This window comes from Elephas maximus, chromosome 4 (genome assembly GCF_024166365.1).
Source record: "Elephas maximus indicus isolate mEleMax1 chromosome 4, mEleMax1 primary haplotype, whole genome shotgun sequence".
NCBI classification, from domain to species: domain Eukaryota; kingdom Metazoa; phylum Chordata; class Mammalia; order Proboscidea; family Elephantidae; genus Elephas; species Elephas maximus.
Window position 1 is genome coordinate 35,067,399 of NC_064822.1, and position 13,050 is coordinate 35,080,448.

At 37.6% G+C, this 13,050-nt stretch overlaps 1 protein-coding gene across 3 annotated transcripts in view; it reads left to right on the forward strand.

Annotated features, from left to right (window-relative positions):
* The window catches only part of NEBL (nebulette), a 430,048-nt gene that overhangs the window by 225,092 nt on the left and 191,906 nt on the right, over positions 1–13,050 (forward strand). Inside the window, exon 2 of one of the 3 annotated variants that reach the window (XM_049881881.1) lies at positions 420–943. The exons of the other annotated variants lie outside the window; for them this stretch is intronic. The gene's annotated coding sequence lies outside the window, so the exon portion shown is untranslated. The remainder of the gene's footprint in view (positions 1–419; positions 944–13,050) is intronic. 3 annotated transcript variants of the gene reach the window in all.

Here is a 13,050-nt window from a genome sequence, read left to right on the forward strand (position 1 = left end):
AAATATCATTTAGATTGAGCATGTAATTTAGACCAAACCTTTTTTTAAGAAATGTTTTGCATTGTCTTGGTGTTAGTAACCATAGCAATCTTGAAAGTAGTTCTTTTAGCCGTAATGAGGCCTATTAATGTTTGGAAAGCAGTAAAATTACAGGTTTTACAGTATTACTCTTAGGGACCTACTCCTGAATAGGGGAGGCTGTTAAATATTCTGAGATCTGGTGAATTTCTTAGTCATTTTGAAGGCTGCAACTTCATGAATACTCCCTGTTACCTCGTAAGGTTTTCCATATTATTGTACTCAAGAATATTTTTCTTTGAGAAACTTGGGTTGATCACCCAGGTGGTACTTTGGCTAGTCCAATTTTCCATGTTACTTTTAAATTAACCCAGACACTGAAATATATTGGCCAAATCCAGACAGGTATTTTTGACGGGGGCCTGGATTGTGTCTGTTTTGAGAGGAAGAAGGTGAGAACATGTCCAGATGGGAGAGACACCAGAATCTTCCTGCTGGAAAGGCCGGAATGGAGCTGAGTCCCCTAAAAATGATAAGGGATGGGAGAGTCGTGAGCCTTACATTGGAGCTCCAAGTTGAGTATAGGTTAATGCATGGGGCCTGACTAAATCAGGGATCTTTGTTTGCAATCCTTATTTTTCTCTTTGCTTTATTTGCTTATTTCTTTTTAGTTTTTCCAATCTTTCAATATTGTGTGGTTCTTTCTAAACTGCCTTTAATCCCTTTTGGCCTCAAGAAAGTATAAAGACATAAAACAGTGGATTTAATGACAACTGCTAGGTATTTTGGGTAATATGTTATGGATGAATGGGCATTTTTGATTGCTCGTGTCTGTGTTATGAAATTTTTTCAGCTACTCTCATATTCATTTATCCAGGATCCCACATCATTTGGAAACGTTCATTCAGTCTGCATATGTTACGAGGTATGGAAGAAATGCAATTGTAAATTTCAAATTGTGTGTGTAATGAAAGGGGTTAGCCCTGGCTTCGTTCTTCTGGTATCTATAATGACGAAGCTTTGAACATGGGAGATTTATGAAATACTGCAATTTAAAATTCTTCTGCTGTGTTACCCACTTAGTGTAGCCACAGGAAGAACATGAAAAGAGACAGGGTTTTTCAGAATTGACCGAATGGTTGGAAAGAAACAGAACTTGGTGTCTAAAATTAAAAAAAAAAAAAAAAAAAAAAAGATTTTTTCCCCCCGCAAAATTCCAGAAGATGTCTTCATTTTATTTAATATATTAATATTCAGATGGTGTTTGACTGGTTGCTTATGCGATTGAGTATTGGAGTTGGGGCTCTTCCTACAGGAAGCCAGGAAATCCAGCCAAAGCACTTGGTAGAAGATCATGTTGAGGTTTTTCTTAAAGTATGTCTGTTCAGCTGAATGAAACATGGCAGCCATTGTGGGCAGTGCTGACTAGGGGCTTTGTGCCAGTAAACTGTGCCCTACAGATTTTCATAATTGGGTCACGTAAGGCCTCCCCTTCTCCCCAGTTCTAGAGCATAAATTCACAAATGACAGAAGTATCTTAGTATATATCCACATTTTATTTAGGGATATTTTAGGAAAATGTTCTCAGTGGACATTGCGCAAACATGAATTAAGGAATACCTGTGTCTTTTAGTATTTAAAAAACTTATTTATCTGTTACTATTATAGTTCTAGTTCCTGTGGGTAATTGCCTAGGGTGTTTGTAATTTCAGGTGGTTACCACCTATAAGTTTATAAGCAGTGCCTACAGGGTACCTGCAGCAGTGTTTCCATGCAGAATCGCTGCTACACGTTTATCCAAAGGACTCGGTCTAGCCCTGAGGAGATTATTGGCACGTTTCATTCTGTCTGTTTACACAGGAATATGAACCGTACTTTCAATTAGCTGAGGCAGTCTATGGATAAATTGTGAAATAAATGAGAAAGTCAAACCCCATAGAGACTTTTATAATCTTGTGCTGTAGATAAAAACTAGATATTTATTTTCTAATGTTTTTAGGAGAACTCTCATGATAAAAACATGTATTTTACAGCTGAAATGAAATAATAAGTGTACCATTATTTGAGTTGTCAGAATTTGTGCCTGTCTCTGACTCATACAGGAAGTAACTGTGCATGTGCCTGTATGCCTGTCTGTCTGGTCTGCCTGCCTGTGTGCCTATGTGCAATGGCTTCATTTGGAATCTTTGGCATCCCTTTTCCTTAGATCACTGGCCCACAGACAATACAGACAATAGCATTTCCACCTGCCCTATCTTCTTTTCCTTACCCTGTCATTATCTATAATTTTGGTTATCTATCCTGTTTCCCAAATAGCTCTTTTCCTCCTGTTTTCACTTCAGTATCGCCATTCATAAGAAATGCTGACTCGCTTTACAAGAAAAGCTAAGACTGAATGAAGCCTTTTCAACATTGTAGAAAAAATAGCATCTCTATAGTTTGAGATTGAAATGTAATTATTTTTAGTTTTTTTTTAAAAACAGCTACATCATTTTTAATTGAATTCTTAGAATGTAAAATCAATTATATGCACATTAATAAGCTCATATGGATACTGCTGATTTAGTTCCCTGCGATTTTGTGAATTGGCTTTAAAAAGATTAGATTATTGGAACTAAACACTGCCTAATAATTGAATAGCAGTGTCTGTGGGCTGTGAAAAGATTTGATTCAAAGTTAGGTTGAGTGTTTAGGGTGAGCACGAGGGTAGGCATGATTATCTGGGGATTTGGTCTCTGTTTGTAATTTAAATAAATCATTTTGACAGAGACTGACTGTAACCATGTTCAGGCTGCTGACAGTGTGAAATTGAGTTGTATGGTGGACAGAAGACAAGCAGTCAAGAGAAATCCCCAAAGGCGAAATTTGTTATGTAATTGGGTCAGCTCATGCATGAGAAATGCATGCTAATTGTAAACTGGTGGCAAAATTATGAAGTATGAGGCAATTAGGTCTTATATTAACCCCAACAACTGACACGGAAGGATTTTCCTTTTTTTTTTATATTTGGAAAACATGGAAATTTTTTTTTTTTTAAAGGTAAGAAAGGTAAAATTTAGAAAGTCATTCAATATTGAAATAGATTGTTTACTTTTATTCTTACACAGGAAGCATAAATGTTTTATCACTAATGAAAATTTGATGTGAAAGCTTCTAATTTTGAGTAGTAGAGTCTAGTACAATAAGTAGTTTGGAAGGAGAATGAGGTTCTATTTTTGTTATAACTCATAATTAGATTCATTAACTCAGGTGGTTGATTATAGAGCCAGTAGTTTAGATTTAAGCCCTTAGATTTAAGGCTAGTCTTTTCAGAGTGAATCTATATGTTGCTTTAACTGACTGTACCTTATCTCCAACTCATCCCTATTAGTAGTTCCTATGTATTCCTAGGTAGTAGTGGGTCAGTAGCATGATCTTTAAAGGCAAAGATCAAATATATCAAAGAAAATGATAGGGCAATAACACATATTTTTCTTATAATGCCTAACACATATATGAATGCTTCATTTATTTTGAAACACTTTGACATACCCCATCTCACTAGATCCACTGAACAACCTCTCTGCTGGGAAAGTGTTTCTATGAGGAATACTTAAACTTCCATGATAAAAATGCAGGGAAAATTACCTCTTGGTCCTTTCTTGTTTCCAAATCCATGGTTTCCCTTACACCTGGTTTTGCTTTGTCTTTCCATGTAGGACAGAACTTCAAAGGTCGATCTATTTATTCTCAATTTTTTAGCCACAGTCACTTAAAGAAACAAATACATCCCAGACCAGTAATTACTTGTGTAAATACAAGAATTGTGGTCATTAAAATGACATTGTTTAAAGGAGAGATTTGGGAAGGGCCCCTGTAATAAAAGAATTAACACGTATGACTTCTTTTTAGAAACAGACCAAGGATCTAGCGAACAATTTCTGGAATTTCTTCTTTTGTGAAACAGTTTTCCCCATTCCTTTTTTTTCTGATCTGCTGTGTTCAGGTACTTACCCTTCCCTAGTTACTGCAATAGCCTCCTAATTGCCCTTATCTCCTTCCAGGCTCTTTCCGTTCCTTCCATTATGCCTTACGCACTGTCACCAGGTGAGTCTTTCTAAAATATCTCTTTCATCAAGACCCTAATTATGACCCTACTGAAAAAAAAAAAAACTTTCCTTGGTCCTCCAGTTTGAGGAGGATAAAGTCTGATCTCCTAACCCCCTTAATCCTGACTTTAAGGACCCTCTGCAATCTGCTCCTGAATTATTTTTCACCTTATCTTTCACTACTTTTCAACACTGTTCTTCCATTTCTTTTAGGTTTGACTACTTCCTCTGCTCTGGGCTTTTGCATAAGTCATACCCCTTGTTTGGAACAACCTCACACTATCTGTAAATGACACCCTTTCCCTAGACACACACTCAGACATCAGCTACATCAATCTTCCTTGTCTCTAAACGATTATAGTGCTTTTTACTATAGTACTATGGTCTGTACCACTCATTTTACACATCATCATCTACCTCTTGGTTTTAATTAGCATTTCGTGTGTCTACGTGTCTTACCTCTTTAATACGATGAAGGCAAAGGCCATCCATGTCTTTTTCAATTTAGTTTTTGTATCTTTGAGAATGTATAGCTTGGTATTTTGTTCTTTATCTTTCTTGTCACCTCCTTAATTTAGATCCTCCTTTACCTTGCGGGAAACCCTGATGGAGTAGTGTATAAGTGCTACGGCCGCTAACCAAAGGGTCAGCAGTTCGAATCTGCCAGGTGCTCCTTGGAAACTATGGGGCAGTTCTACTCTGTCCTATAGGTTCACTATGAGTAAGAATTGACTTGACGGCAGTGGGGTTTTTTTTTTTTTTTTCTTTTTTTTTTACCTTGCTTGGAAACCCTGGTGGTGTAGTGGTTAGGTGCTATAGCTGCTAACCAAAAGGTTGGCAGTTTGAATCCACGGGGCACTCTTTGAAAACTCTATGGGGCACTTCTACTCTGTCCTATAGGGTCTCTATGAGTCGGAATCGACTCGATGGCAACAGGTTTGGTTTTTTTTTATTTTACCTTGCTTGAAGGAGCCCTGGAATCACAGTGGTTAAGTGCTCGGCTGCTAACTGAAGCGTTAGCAGTTTGAACCCCCCAGCCATTCTGAGGGAGGAAGATGTGGTAGTGTGCTTCCATAAATATTGCAGCCTTGGGAACCTTATAGGGCAGTTCTGCTTTGTCATATAGGGTTGCTATGAGTCAGCATCAGCTTGACAGCAATGGTTAAACCTTGCTTGGATTAGCTAGGTGGCGCAAATGGTTAACACACTTTGCTGCTAACTGAAAGGTTGGAGGTTTGAGTCCACCCAGAGATGCCTCAGAAGAAAGGCCTGGAGATCAATCTACTTCTGAAAAACCATCCATTGAAAACTCTGTGGAGCCCAGTTCAGCTCTGACACACGTGAGGGCTCCATGAGTTTGCGTTGACTTGTGGTTACTAAATCCCTTGCTTGGATTGTGGGAATATTCTTTTGAATATTCTCCTTTGCCCAAAGTATGGCCTCTTTTGTCAGGATAAAATGCAAAGCCCTTTGCGTAGAATGTGAGACTGTCCCAGTTAGTGCCAGCTAAAATCTTCACCTGGATGCTCCTGTTACACCTTGACCCACCTACTTCAAGCTTCTACCTGGAAGGCCATTTGTACCCTCTGCCCATCTGTACTCAGCTCAGAGGTTACCTTCTCTTCCCTGACCTTGCCCTTTCCCCTGCCACTCTGGAAACCTGGCTTCTATGGCTGCATTAGGTATTTTCTTTCCTCTAGGCTGAACTTGGAAACCCTGGTGGGGCAGTGATTAAGTGCTATAGCTGCTAACCAAGAGGTCGGCAGTTCAAATCCGCCAGGCGCTCCTTGGAAACTCTATGGGCAGTTCTACTCTGTCCTATAGGGCCGCTACGAGTTGGAATTGACTCGACAGCAGTGGGTTTGGTTTTTGGTTTAGGCTGAACTTGGAGCCCTGATGGCACAGTGGTTAAGAGCTTGACTGCTAACTGAAAGGTCAGCAGTTTGAATCCACCAGCTAGTTGTTCCTTGAAAACCCTATGGGGCAGTTCTACTCTGTCCTATAGGATCACTATGAGTTGAAGTTGATTCAACGGCAATGGATTTGTTTTTTTTGGGTAGACTGAACACTATGAAGATATGGATTGTCTTATTCCTTATAGCCCACAGGGCATTTTATATATGCCCTGGATCATACTGAGGAATTTACCTTCTATTCCAATCTTCTTTAGGGTTTTTATCAAGAAAAGGTGCTGGATTTTATCAAATTCTTTTTCTGCATCCATAGACGTGGTTTCCTTTGTTCTGTTGATTGTGGTATATTACATGGATTGATTTGCTAATGTTGAACCATTTCTACATTCCTGGAATAAAGCCCACTTGGTCATGGTGTATGACTCCTTTAAAATACTGTTGGGTTCTATTTGTTAGTATTTTGTTGAGGATTTTTACATCTATATTCGTACAAGATATTGGCCTGTGGTTTTTTTTTTTTTTTTTCCTTATGGTGTCTTTTTCTGGTTTTAGTATCAGGATTATGTTTGCTTCATAGAATGAATTAGAGAGTATCCTTTTATCCTTATCTTTTGGAAGAGTTTAAAACAATATTGGTGTCAGTTCTTCTCTAAATGTTTGATAGAATTCCCCAATGAAGCCATCTGGTCCAGGACTTTTGTTGTTGTCGTTTGGAGGTTTTTGATCACTGATTCTCTCTCTTCACCTATTACAGGTATTTCCTCTTGAGTCAGTTTGGGTAGGTTGCATGCATCTAAGAATTTGTCCATTTCCTCTAGGTTACCCAGTTTGTTGCCATACAGTTGTTCATAATATTCTGTCATAATTCTCTTTATTTCTATCAGGTCAGTTGTAATGTCCCCTCTTCCATTTCTTATTTTGGTTATTTGTATCTTTTCACATATTTTTTTAATCTAAGTAAATAAAACCTTTTTTTTTCTAGGATTTGTACTTCCCTAAAGTAGGGAACTAACTACTAATCCTTCTAACACAAAATCACTAGGGCTTAGAATAGTGCTTGGCACATAGCAGGTATTCAGTAAATGTGTGCTGACTGAATGAGCGATTAATATTTAAAATGTTGACAAATATTGCTCATTTTTTTGAAGCGCACCCTTGCAAGAGTCCTTAGCTCTTAAAAATGCTTCAAATTTTGTCATCTTTTTGTGCTAGTTGATAAACATCTATTTTTCACTTTCTGCTACTTTTACTTAAATATTCAGTTATTTCTATAGTTTTATCAAAAGATTGTGGCAGTGTACCCTCAGTAAATACGACCACTTGCTTTCCAACGTGGCATCTAAGAATTGCATAATATTAGAAGTGCAAGGACTACCCCCTGTTTTAAAATGTCATAGCCAGGATCATCTTTTTGGTGTCTAACTTAAGTACCAAAAAAAAAAAAAAAAAAAAAAAAGGGATAAATGAGAAATGATCTAAATATGTTACAGGGTAATTTGGGGGAAAATTAAGTAACATACATTTTGTGAAAGTGCTTTGAAAAATCCAAAGTGTGATATAATTGTCAGTTACCACCCTAAGTGTTTGTTCTGTAGAGGTCAGTGACTCTGCCTGTTGCCATTCTGGGAAAAGGTTTTCATTCAGTTTGTTTTTTCCTATTTTTAAAGCAAACAATCTTAACTCAAAAAAAATTTTTTTTCCCAAGTCCTATTTCCAATCCTTAATTGGTTCTTTTCATTTGCAGTTGGAAACACAGTCATTTAGAGAAACAAAGATAACATACAGTAGTAATTATGTTTTTAAGTTTTCCAGGTCTCGGTTGAATTATGTGGTTGAAAATATAAACTTCACACATCCTGTGCTGGCAGTTTGTACTGGGTATGCGGGAAGAGTTAGAGAGTAAAGGTGTGACAAGAAAAAGAAAAATACTATGCCATGGGGAAAGTCTAATAGAGACTTAACTTTATTTTTCTTTTAATGTTTCAGTTTCCAATACATTATACAGATTTAAAATTTAAAAAGTATCTGGATTTTCTTCCAGATTTTGTTATACCTTTCTGGATATACCCATAGTGAGTGCATACTTAGTGTTAAAGAAAACCCAGAAATCTTACATATACATTTGTGGAGTTTCAGATGTGACTGTCATTAGTAATTATACCACATAATTATAATTTCAGTGGATTTTTTGGAGGTTGGTTTAAGATCTGTTTTTTTTTTTTTTTTTAAAGTTAATAAGAGTAATAGTCAAATGCACTTTGGCTTATTAGTAAGGCCATGAATCAATGGAGACATTGTTCAGAAATTTAATTCGAAATCCGTTGCTAGCTGTCATGGATTGAATTATGTTCCCCCCAAAATGTGTGTATCAACTTGGGTAGGCCATGATTCCCAGCATTCTGTGGTTGCTCTCTATTTTGAGATTGTAATTTTTTGTTTAAGAGGATTTGAGTGGAATTGTAACACCCTTACCAGGTCACATCCTTGATCGAAAGTAAAGGGAGTTTCCCTGGAGTGTGGCCTGCACCACCTTTTATCTCTCAAGAGATAAAAGGAAAGGGAAGCAAGCAGAGAGGGGGGACCTCATACCACCAAGAAAGCAGTTCCGGGAGCAGAACGTGTCCTTTGGACCCAGAGTTCCTGCGCAGAGAAGCCCCTAGTCCAGGGGAACGTTGATGAGAAGGCTGACAGAGAAAGCCTTCCCCTGGAGTTGATGCCCTCAATTTGGACTTTTAGCCTACTTTATTGTGAGAAAGTAAACTTCTCTTTGTTAAAGCCATCTACTTGTGGTATTTCTGTTATAGCAGCACTAGATGACTAAGATCGTAACCCAAGCCAAGTTTATAATTAAAGAAAATTACATGATTTGGAAGTTAGAAACAAGAATGTCTTTTTTTTTTTTTTTTTTTAGCTTTTAGTGTATGCAGATATGTTCTCGAATTTGCATTTCATTTTCCTAGAATTATGCCATGGAAATTGCTTTTCTTTCTTTTTTGTACATACTTTCTTCTGTAACTTTCTTTTCTTTCACACTTGTCAGGGCTTCTTTGTGGCCTTTGTATCTTCTGTACACAATCATATGCAATGCTGCTTGTAAAAGAATATATCTGAATTTCTGGTTGAAGGACCTATTGCGTTTGTGAAGTGCTTACTTGGTTCCAAGGGCAAGAAGCAAGAAGTTATAGTCATTTTTTGCTTGCTTGTGTTTGTGGTTGATTTCCTTTTGTGGCTATATTAACTGTAACAAAGTTAACCTTTAATTTGAATTGAATTGAAGCTTTTACATCATTGAATTATTATAATTACCAAGTGTTAGAGTTTGCCTGTGTTTGGCAAAATATGAAAAAGAATGTAGATTTAGAATAAAGAATAAAGGAAAAAAAAACTTAGGAAATCATTCTGGTCCTTTTACAACTGCTATTTTTGATAGAAAGAATTGATTTGCCTAAAACAAAGTCGTTTAGATATTTGTTGTGTAATTATTGTGAGGTCTTTGAGGGCAAGGAGCATTTCTTGTTCATGTTTTATCTTCCAGAACGTTGTGCTTTGAAAATAAAGAATAAGATAGAAGTAGATGTTGCATTCATAGCAATGTGTGTGTTTGTTCATTAAACATTTGCTGTGAACATCCATTGCACCAGTCCCTGCAGATTTCTGAAAAAGTGAGAAACCACTGACACATGAAATGGCTAGGAAAGGCTTTAATGGAGTAAAACCCGCAAACCCACTGCTTGTAATGGAGTAGAGAGCCTTTATTGTTGGTAGGTGCCATTGAGTTGATTCTGACTCACGGCGACCCCATGTAACAGAATAGAGCTGCCCCACAGGGTTTTCTAGGCTATAATCTTTTCGGGAGCAGATTGCCGGGTCTTTCTCCTTTGGAGCCACTGGGTGGATTCAAACCACCAACTTTTTGGTTAGCAGCTGAGAACTTACTGTGGCACCACTAGGACTCCTTAAGGAGGGTCTTTTGTGGGATGTAAAAGTGTGTCTGAGGGAGGAGATGTCACAGCAAGAGCTAAGGCAGAGAGGAAGGAATGAATATGATAAGGCCTGCTTGTTAAGACTGCAGTGTGGGTTAACATTTGAGATGTAGGCTGAGGCAGAATTGTGGACGGAGCAATGTCATCTTTTCATATGTGCATAGTTTTGGCGTTCCTAAGTCCAAAATAATCATTCTTCAGAAGATACTACTTTTGAAAACTTAATTACTGGCATAAACATTTTTGAGTGTTTACTCTGTGCCAGGCACTTTGCTGGGAAGTAGGGGTTATGATGAAATATAAAATAGATACGATCCCTTACCTCACTAAGCTTGCTGCTAGCCTTTGAGAGGCTAGGAGATAATTGCTACATAGTGTGATAAATGCTTGGTAGAGGGAAACACCCTGTTAATATCAGAGGGCTAACTAACCCAGGCTTGGGAAGTAAAGCAATTGGACCTGTGCCATCAGTATTTAAAAAAATATTTTTTAAAGCATTTTATGGAATCATGTTCTTGAATAATGATCCATACTATTTTTTGATTAATAGGTGCTAGTTTCTGCTATGGAAACCTTGGTGGTGTAGTGGTTAAGAGCTATAGCTGCTAACCAAAAGGTCAGCAGTTTGAATCCACCAGGTGCTCCTTGGAAATCCTGTGGGGCAGTTTCTACTCTGTCCTATAGGGTCACTATGAGTTGGAATTGATTTGATGGTAACGGGTTAGTTTTTTTTTTTAGTTTCTGCTATAAATTTTGTTTCTCAGTTTGTGTAAGTCAGTATAACTCCCTAGAAAGTATCATTCAAAAATTAAACCTTGTTGTATATAAAATGTCAAAAATTTTCATTTCCACAAAAGTATTGACTAGCTTATTAATTTCAGGAAAGTTAAAAAAAAAAAATCACCTCTTCAGTGTTTGCATACATTTAAAAATTCATATATATGTTCTCTCTGTTTTGGTTTTCAGTGTTTTAAGAAGATGGAAGGTTTGAAAGTAAAACTATGCCAATTTTCCATTCATCTCTTTCTTACCCTCAACCTCTGTAGTGATACTTAAAAAATTTTCAAGACAGGGTCCAAAATATTCAGAGGATATTAAAAAACTTCCATGTACCTGAAATAGACATGTATGCATGTGGAATGTAAGCTTTGGATGTCCATGTGGAGTGTACTTAAGTGTTTGAGTGGAGAGCTGGCGGAAAGAACCATAACCGTTGCTGAGTGCTGTTTGTTTTCTACGTTCGGTGTTTTTGGCCCCCCGTCTGTGCTGAGAGCTAACCACGGGGACATTCCCTTAGTGCTCTGGGGTCTTTTCCTGCCAAATATTGTTTTCTTGTAAGATTAAATAGCTGAATCTGGTGTGACCTGAATCTTGATCTTGCTGAGAATATTAAGACTCCTGCAGGTTGTAATACAGATTAGCTGGTGAGATCTCTGTTGGAGAAATAAAGTGAGTTTTTCTAAATGAATTTAACAACTGCTGTGAACCTCTTTGTGTCCTCCAGCGTGAGTGTGTGTGCCAGCAGTTAACCACTTATTTCCCTCATTTTCTCCAAAAGTTGCTCCAGCCCACCCCTGTGCATTTATTGCAGACACTTTCATAACTTTAGTTCACGTTTATTTCTTTGCTCAGATAATGCACTTGACACATTAACAAGTGTTGGGAAGGGTGAGTCATTATTTACCTAATTTATTTAAGAAAGAAAAACAGTTTTTGTGCCTGTAGAATTTATTTAAAGAGCTCTAACGTTATTTATGTAATTGAATAAACCACTGTTGTTGGTATTGCTGTGTGCCATTGAGTCAATTCCAACTCATAGGGACCCCATGTGACAGAGTAGAACTGCCCCATAGGGTTTCCAAGGCTGTTATCTTTCCGGGAGCAGATTGCCAGGTCTTTCTCCTGCAGAGCGGCTAGATGAATTCAAACCACCAACCTTTCAGTTAGCAGCCAAGTGCTTAACCATTGTGCTACTGGACCCCCTTGCGTATACCATAAAAAAAAAAAAATACCATACCACTAAGTTATTCAGAGTAAACTGATTAGCGTATTGCATTCTGATCATAGACTTCCCACTACTTGTTGAAAAATTGTGAAATGTTTAGCAAGAGGCAGGACAGATGGCTAAAATTATTTATATTGCTTCCAACCTATATTCCATTACTATTTCTGCTTCTAGAGTTAGATTAAAACATTTAAAGTTTCGAGTCTGCAAAGATTATAGGGCTTCCCTCTAAAAGAAATAAGTTAGAAAAACTCGCTATACTCTGAAACATAAAACATATCGACAGCCTGAGAATAATTAGTTGTTGGTTAGATTTCTGACGGCAGACTTGTGGATAAGTTTGTTGACCCCTTTTCTATTTTGAGTGCCCCGCACTTCCTTGCTTATGTACCAAAGCATGTGCTCTGTCTGCCTATCAGGAGTCCTTCCCATCTGCTTCCTACGTTATCAGTTACCACCCATTTTGTTTCCTGACACCTAGTGTGTGTATGTGTATCTGTGTGTGGTGTATGTATGTGATTTCTCAGTAAAAATGCCCGTGACTGTTGATTTGTGAATGGCAAAGCACAGCACAGTTATAATATGTACTGCCATTTTTACTTTTGCAGATTGTTCCATAGGTTATTATTGCTGTTATTACCATGACATCTTTGAAATTTAAGTAATTATTATTTTTACTTGTTGCCGTAAATATGCCCAAAAACTGCAATATACAGATTTATTTTATGTACTGCTGAGGAGAAGGCCTGAGAAAAGGGGCGGGGGGCACTGTTAGTTTGGCATTTTCTAGCCTGTTCTCATGAAATAGGCTGCATTTTGCAGTTATCCTAACAAATGAGGATATGAAGGTGTTAGAGTACACATGGACTTAAATCTGTGTTTTCTGAATATTTTTAAACTTAGCTTGCAAGTCCACTAACCAATACTGGCCTATAAAAGAACTGGGACTAGAACAGAGGGCTTCTGGCCTCTAGTCTAGCTTGCCTTTCACCTCAGATACATAGTTCTTTTAGCCTCATTGGTGGACATTGTCAAACTTTTCA